We start from the raw sequence: 8476 nt of genomic DNA, 5'->3' as shown, positions 1-8476 counted from the left end.
CATTGCAGCAGCCTGCATGTTTTTCCTGAGTCTGACTAATTGCTACTAAAGAGAGCTTCACTATGTATAAATGACACAGCTATTGACAGGAGAGACCTGTGCACATTTGAAAATCAAATGCTGTAAAATTGAAGCAATCAAAATAACACATCAATCACATTAAGATGTTAATTAGCAGGTCTTGATATTTTCAGTCTTACATTTTGATGGCATAAAGATGGTAAAAGGAACAGATAAAAAATGTTATATAATGTAATGCCAGAAATGCAGATTCAAGGTGATTTATATTTTTGTCACATTTAAAATCTTCAGGAATGATCCATCTATTACAAACTTCATAGTAAGTGTGATTGTTGATTTAAAGAAAGTTCAGAGACATCAAAAACCGCCTCCTAATTCTCAGCATCTTCTAGCCCTTTCCAAAAGATACACATTAATGTAAATCTGTCCTATTCATACGTGCTGTCTGGGTTTCTTTTTCCCTTTGTGTTATCAGCATTCCTAGGGTTATTTCGATATCTGATTTTACAAGACAACTGATGTAAAAGACATACATCTTCTGGGTTTTTTTACCTAACGTATAATCAGGCCAGCAAGGGTCTAGGTCTTACAATAAAGCCTTAAAAATTATAACTTGGTTCCCAGTATGGTACTGAGAGATTTAAATCTTCTCTCAAGGAAGAGTGAAAACTACCAGTCCAGATATTTGAACAGCATGAAAATACACCAGCTACACTCAGGTAAGGTACAAGAATTGTGATGTCATTAATTTTAAAACCTGCAAGGGGACTCTTCTAAAGATAAATTCAGGACAGAAAAGGCCAGCTATCTAACTTTCACAGGTCAGAAAAACTGTCTTTGGAAGGTGACAGGAGAATTACAGATGTGTCTGTAATAAAAGAGTGGAAGATTCAGAAGTTTCGGAAACATCAATTATTTTTTATTATTAATTTGCTTTTGATAATATATTTTCCCTGTTACTTTTCCTTATTAATTTTTAACTGGCAAGCACAGTTTCTTCTGCAAAAGAATCTAGATTTCTTCCCAGTTCTTCTAAAGTTTTTCTTTTCATCTAAGTCTTCCTTCCCAAGAAGAAGGGGAGGGAAAGTAATTCCTATGGGGACTGTTCCTCTGCAAGAGCAGAGTGTGGACCAAAATGGGATGGTGATAACATGTGGCCAGTATCCACTCCTATGACAGTATTTCCACTTAGATGGAAGTTATTTGTGCAGGAAAAAAAGCTATATACCACACAGAGCATACTTATGAGAACAACAAGAGCCAAATTTGACAGTTGGGGTCCTGCCCTGCACTGTCGTAATATAGCAGGCTCTTGTCTCATTTGTTTGTAGGATTACAAATCCCACTCAGGCTAAGCCAAAAAAGCTACAATAACTTCAAAATACATTGATAAATATCCCTTGCTGTTATCCCAACATTCAGGGAATTTTCTGACTTCAGTTTATTATCCGTAATGCTTCAGCGAATTTCTCTTACAATGTATATTCTGCTATTGAAATAGGTCACTCCATAGGAACTATAAATTCAGTCATTTTCAAAGTCATATTTGATATAGTTGGCTATAAGGTGCTATTGCATGAGTGTGACAGTTTTTGTTCTCCAATTAAAAAGTAGCTAGCTTCATCTATATTTCAAGGATAGCCCTAAAACATAAAAGCTGACCAATAGCTGTCTAGGCAGAGTAAGATTCAGAAATCACATATTAAGAATCTATTCTGGACTCTCTGCTGGTTTTCACTGACACAGAAGATTTACGAATTGTGTGTCATGCTATGCTTTTCATCATGGTGACAACCTTTTCTTTTTCACATGACTCATTGTGTTTGTCCCAATCAAATTCCACATAGCAAATAATTAATTGAGTCACAATATCTGTCACATAAAACAGATGCCTTTCATAAGGAATTCAGCTTATTTTAACTACGTATTTTCTTTCACTACTAGGAAATATGCTGAAGTCTGACATAACCCTTAAGATCAAAGGCTACTTGGCCACTAAATTTGTCCTGTAAAGGATTCATTTATATATCGGTTACAGCCGTTATTATTCAACAATTTCAAGGTGATATTTTCATGTAACGTTAGAGTACCTCCTCAGACTCACTCTCTTGCCTTCTTTCAGACTGAAGCACAAGTGCACACTGTGGTGGGTACCTGCCAGAGAAAGGCCACCTCCACTTTCCTCTGCAACATGCTCTGTATCATATATTTCTAGTGAAATGACCGTGTTTATCAAGTTTTCAGCTGTCAGGAGATATCTTCTCTCTTGTTTCCCATCTATCTCACTGTATAAGATTTCCATTTTAACTGGCTGGGGCAGAATCTAATCCATACCTTATACACACGCAGCCAATGTCCTTTAGCAAGGCTTTTATAATTGACAAAAGCACATCTTTCTACTTTTGATGACACAAAGGAGGACATTCTTCTCCCTTCATCTTTCTATATAATTAATTTGACTATATTGTGAATGGTAACAATGTCCCTGATAATTTTTTCTATGTATTTTGTATATTGCAATATTAAAAAAATCAACTTTTCTAATTATCATCTTAGTTTGAACACTCTCTGAAAATCTATGCTTGAGGCTCAGCTTTTATCTGTTCTTCAGAAATCTCTGGCTTGACTCTTGAACTCCTGTTCACTTCTGTTCAGACAAGGGGGAACATTTCTACTGACTACCATGGGAACAGGACTGGGCCGTTAATGTGTATTTGACATACAAAAGCAGATTAATTGAAGTCAAAATGGTTTTAGAGGTCTAGTTAGGTTGATTTTAATGAGGATTTTTAAAGCTGTCGTACTTCTCATGTTTTTTTCTCTGGGAATTTTTTTCCTTTACAGGGATGTGAGTTACAAAGTGTTCAACCAATCTTTTGTGTTTTCTCAATACCGTAGAATCTGTGCACCTCACAATTTCTAAAAATAAATACAAATGAAAGCCAAACCCTTTCTCTTTCCATTCTTTAATCACATCTCTCTGTGAGTAGGGAGTGCACTTAGCCCAATTGAATTTTTTTCACTCAAAACTTCATGAAAAGCAAACATTACTGGAGATGTAATCTCCATTGCAGATTGAACTTCCTTTGAAATTCAAGTGACTATAGATAGATTTTTTTTTTACCTCTGTTTCACTGTAGCAATGCAGCTTTTAAATGGCATCAATGGCAACTATTCAATAACCAAAATTACAGCAGCCAAATTATATTCTGATAATTGCAACATTAACTTGTGTCATTGTTTCAAGAGGGTGTTTACCCCTGGGAAGAGGGCTGAGCCACGTATGGGCATCCTAGACCACCTTTCATTTAGCGGTCTATATTAGTTTGATTAAAGTTAATAAAGCAAGAACAGATTTAGTAAATGGAACTAATGTTTAGAGATCATTTCAGTTGGAATGAATGAACGAGAGATGTGGAGAAGTAATTACAGGAATTTGCTAAAGACCTCTAGGGTGAAATGCACATGACCACAGCCCACTATATGAAGAAACAGAATGAGAAACAAAACACAGTTAGCAATAGCATACTTCAATTATCCACAAGTAAATAGGGAACAGCCTGTGGTAGTACTGCTAGTGTGTTTATAACAATGCAGGGCTAATGTGGTATTGTTCCAGAACCAGTTGTTAAGCGGGCTGCGAGGGGTTGGAGAAAAATATGTGAGCTAAATATTATTAGAGGGCATCTGCCATTCTGCTGTTCATGTTGCTCAATGCTTTGCAGCTGGAGCAGCTCTTTTGGTTGACCAAAGTGTCACTCAAGACCAACACTCACACAGTCAAGTGTGTACTGAAGAGGACTTGCTGCACTTGTGTTACTTTTCTTTGATTTTGTTCAGTATAGTTCTAGAGTAACTTTTAGAAAGCAAAATAATAACAGAAGTGTTTTAAACTATAAAACAATATATTTGTTAGCATTTTACTTCTCTTTGGCCAGTCTGGCTTACAGCACAGTGATACTCATTTACTCTGATGAACTCTGACTTTGAAAGGCTCTGACAGGACTTCGCTGCACTCTTTTAATCTAAGAGTATAACCTGTAATCAATAGAAAAGGCTTTTATAATCATCAATAATTTATTCAAAATTATTCAGTTTCTCAGCCTTCCAGGAACTCTGTTTGTGATTCATGTAATTTCAGCATAAATAACATGTTAATTTTACCCTTCTCCAACTGTAATGTTGTTGCTGCAATATGAATTAATACTGAAAAGCCACAATTCATTCTGTTGTATAAAATATTAAAATGCTGGTAGGCACTATATAGTTGTCATCATGCTTCTGCCAGTTTGAAGCTAAGTGATTTCTGCGTCTGATATGGATGGCATACAGCAGGTCTCAGCTCACCAGGGCTGATAGCCTGAAGGAAGGGTCTCAGTGCATATTTTGCAGATTCTGTGCTATGGAAAATGCTGCTTTCATCTGGAAAGCGATTGTACAAAAGTGTGGAAACAGTTTTATGTGCACTGCCTCTCAGCGAGTCCTGTACAGATGTGTTCAGTTTATAATTCAAGGTTGTTTCTCCAACAGTCAGACTCATCAAATTCATCCTGATGTCTGAGATTCAAGCTGAGTTCACTCATTCCTTCCTTCTTTCCTTCCATCCTTCCTTCCATATTGATCTCAGACTTTCATTTCACTCTTTGATCTAGACTAACAAATATACAGATGTATTTTATACCCTAAAGAAGACTATGGGTTTCAAAGTACACTCAGAGACGACAATTCTAGAGATAATTTGCAAAGCAGAATCAAATTGTACCCATTATCCTCAGAAGATACATATCCTCCCTGAAAAGACACTTAATAAGGAAGCACTGCAAATTTCCTGTATGCAGGAAATTTGTGTAGATCCAGCATTATTTTATGTAGATTCTTTTGTATGGCTGACATTTCAAAATAGATGCATAAGGAGATATCATGGGACTACTTTTGTGACAACCACAAAAAAAATAGTCTGTACTTAGTAGAATCTTGATAAAAAGCATACGGGAATAATGTCACTAGCTATTTGAAAAACTGCTTTATGAACATATATACATGGAAGGTGACATCCCCAACAGAGATGGCGAGGTATTGGCATTAAACGCACAAAATGCTTTAACTTGCTTGCATGAACATTGATACAACAAATGTCTTGATGGTAAGAGGACCGTACGCTGAACAAAAAGCATAGCTTCTTATGGCTGCCAGTTTCCATCACTTGATGCTGTTTTACCTTGAGACTGGTTTTCTACCCCATCCCTCAGCTGAGCTTAGAAACATATTGATGGGACACAGCATTTCAGGGCAAGTACAACTTCTGCATAGACCCTCTGGGACTTCATCCTCAGTTTGGTGATGCTGAACCTCACCACATTCAGTGGGGCTGTACAGTCATTAGCAAGAACTGAAACGCCATTTCCTTTTCTGATAGAAATAAGACTCCTCTGCCCACCCTGCTGGTCATTGAGGAGAATGAACGCTGGTTTTATTCTTGTTTTGCTGTTAATGGTGATTTAACACATGCAAGAAACATCTTACACTACTTGCTAGATGAGAGCTCAGTGAACACCTGCAAATTCCTAACTGTATAAGCTTGCACAGGGACAATCCCTGCACCATCACAACCTGTTTTGCACCACTGATTTGTAGGAAGGACAGAGGTCTGAAGCCTCTAAAGTTCAACACCTAAAATAATAAACAAAAATAAGCACAGAAAACAATACAGCAAATTTTCATTTTCAGGTAGCAATACTGAGATCACTACTGCATGGAAAAGGTAATTATTTGTTTTTTTAACTCACCATTGTCTTCCTTGTTCACTTTAACCTGCAAAACTTCCCTTTAGGTTCTCTACATTATTCTTTCTTTTGTGTGGATCAAACAATTAAATGATAAAGCCATGTTTTTGACATCTGTCTGATTTCCATGACAACAGATTATGAAACCAGGTGTAGTGAGCAAGTGAAATGAAAACGAAGAAAAACAATGAGGCTAAATGAAGATTTAATCAATATGAAGAACACCAACAAAAGGTGGGAAGGAAGCATATAACAAGGAAATTTCCCTTATAGGAGGAATGTGTTTTCTATTTGCTCTCCGCTATTCAAACATTATAGGGTGTAAGAATAACTGGTACTGATTAGGGAAAGGAAACATTAGTAGATTTTAGAAAGAAAAGTCCTACTCTAGCTGGTGGCCCTCACTAAGCAAGTCGTGGGTCCTTCCCTGCAGGAAAGAGAGAGGTGGTGAGGGTAACACTCACCCTTACCATCCAGCCAACACCTGCTGACCAAATTGAGCAACACCAGAGTGCCATGTGTCAGCCACCAAATACTATTCCTTCTTTCTCTCCCTCTTATGAAAATACATGACCGATAAGGAAAGATGGAAGGAATGTGAGCCACTTACTGAGGACAAAATAGCCTGAAGGCACATACAAGTTTCAAACACCTAAAAGATTACTTCAGGGAAGAGATTATGCTGTTTTCTACACCTGCTGTGAATTGGACGAAGAAGTAATAAATTCAGATTGCAGTAAGAGGTACTTAATCTTTTAAGGAAAAAAAATCTTCACAATAGTTCCAAAAGGTGATCAATGAAAAAAAAAAAATAATAAGGGAAGCTGCAGACTCTCCATAATGGGAGACAAGAATAGGTCAAAGAAGCATCTGTCAAGGCTGGTTCAGGAAGAACTCTCTCTGGGAGTGGGAAAGGATGGTACAGTCTTTCTGAATCTCTCTGAACCCAATTTTCTATCCTATTCAGTCCATAAACATTAAAAACTCTGTAATACTTTAGACTGTGATTTCAGCTTCAGCAGTTTTCTTGTACAACTTGGTTAAATTCATAAAGTATGTCATAACAGGCAAAGCTGGACATCTTGAAGGACTGCCAAAAAAAGGCAAGCAAAGAAAACAAATGTAATCCACAGTATTGTGAAAAGAAGAGGCATAAACAAGTGTTAAAGCCATGAACACATATAGAAAGAAATCGTGGGAAGAGGTCTGACTGACTGAGGAAAGAAATGGTATTTAGACTCTGTGACTATTTCCAAACGCAGACAGTGAATAACAATGGGAAGACTCATGCTCCCTGATTTTCAAAAGATATTTTATATCCATTTTAGTGAAGTAATTCTGAATACACCTGGGCTTCCTTCAGGAATTTTCATTCCGCAGGTAAGGAGGTCACTGAAAGGGACTGCAAAGGAGCTCTGGCAAGTCTAATTCATTAGCTTGACTTGCAGTGAGAACAGCTCTGTGCTTGTGGCTGGGAGACCAGTCAGGACGAAAAGAAATACGTGTGAATTTTGAGACATTTGTCAATAGTGCTAGGAGTTCAATTTGGCACAAGCAGTGGCATAATAATGTTAGAGTTACTTTGGGGCCTTTGTACACTGCAATATAAATCTTAGACTGCCTCAATTTGTGTTCATTTTATGTGTGAAACATTAATAGATTTTTAATATACTGCACTAGATAAAATGAACTTCAGCAACATCAAAAAGAAAAATTGGCATTGCACAATGCACAAGGAAATATACTTACGACATTTTACACTGCTCTGATAAGTTGTGTGAGAGGTCAGTATAGGTGAAACACAGGCTACACGGCCTTGAAGATTTGTTAGCTGTAGTAAGTAACTGTTATTGGACTAGAAACCAAAAAGTGTAGGCATATGTGCAGCTCGCAGCAACTGAAACACTAAAGGGCTTTTATGGAATGTGGAAATCAGCCTGCACTGACTAAATTCATTCTGTATCTAGATTTTAATGTAGATTAATCCTATACCCTATACCTATTATAATCTATATTATATTATTATTAAAACTGACCGGGCAGTTACAACTGCTGGCTGAATCCACTCTTTTTATTTTAAAGGCCTTAAATCACTTGCGGTATTGGAAATGGTGAATGACCTACCTGGAACCTCTTGTAAATATTGCCCATAGACATCCCTCGGTAAATCAAAAGATGTGGACTTCTTCCATCTAGGGAGACGTTTGCTCGTGTTTTGTTAAAATCCATAGCATGGTCTGAACCAAATCAGAGATAGAAAACAGCTGGACACCGAAGCACTGGCTTTAGGCAGTTTGCATTAACAAGGCTTTCTGTCCTGTACAGGAAATACAAACCAGATCCAATACAATTAGGTAGCCATGTTCTAGGTTTAGTCTTCTTATACTGGATAAATAAGAAATTTTTCTCTATGTCTCTTCTTCTTTCATTGCCACCAGTGTGCTCATAAATATGTTATACTTTTTGGCTGCAAGCTCTACTTTCTTGTTTTATATTTTTGCCCAATAGCTAATGCAATCAACTCTTCATCTTGAGGATTAATACTGAAATATTAAACTGCTGAGATTCTCTTTCCTGACTGCTGTCAATGAGCTGCTCTGTTGTGCGCTGGAGGAGGAACCAGGCTTCCACAGGAGCAAATCCATTCAACAGGGTTAGCAGTAAGCTTCAAC

This window comes from Cuculus canorus, chromosome 11 (assembly GCF_017976375.1).
Source record: "Cuculus canorus isolate bCucCan1 chromosome 11, bCucCan1.pri, whole genome shotgun sequence".
NCBI classification, from domain to species: Eukaryota; Metazoa; Chordata; class Aves; order Cuculiformes; family Cuculidae; genus Cuculus; species Cuculus canorus.
This window is presented reverse-complemented; position numbering follows the sequence as displayed.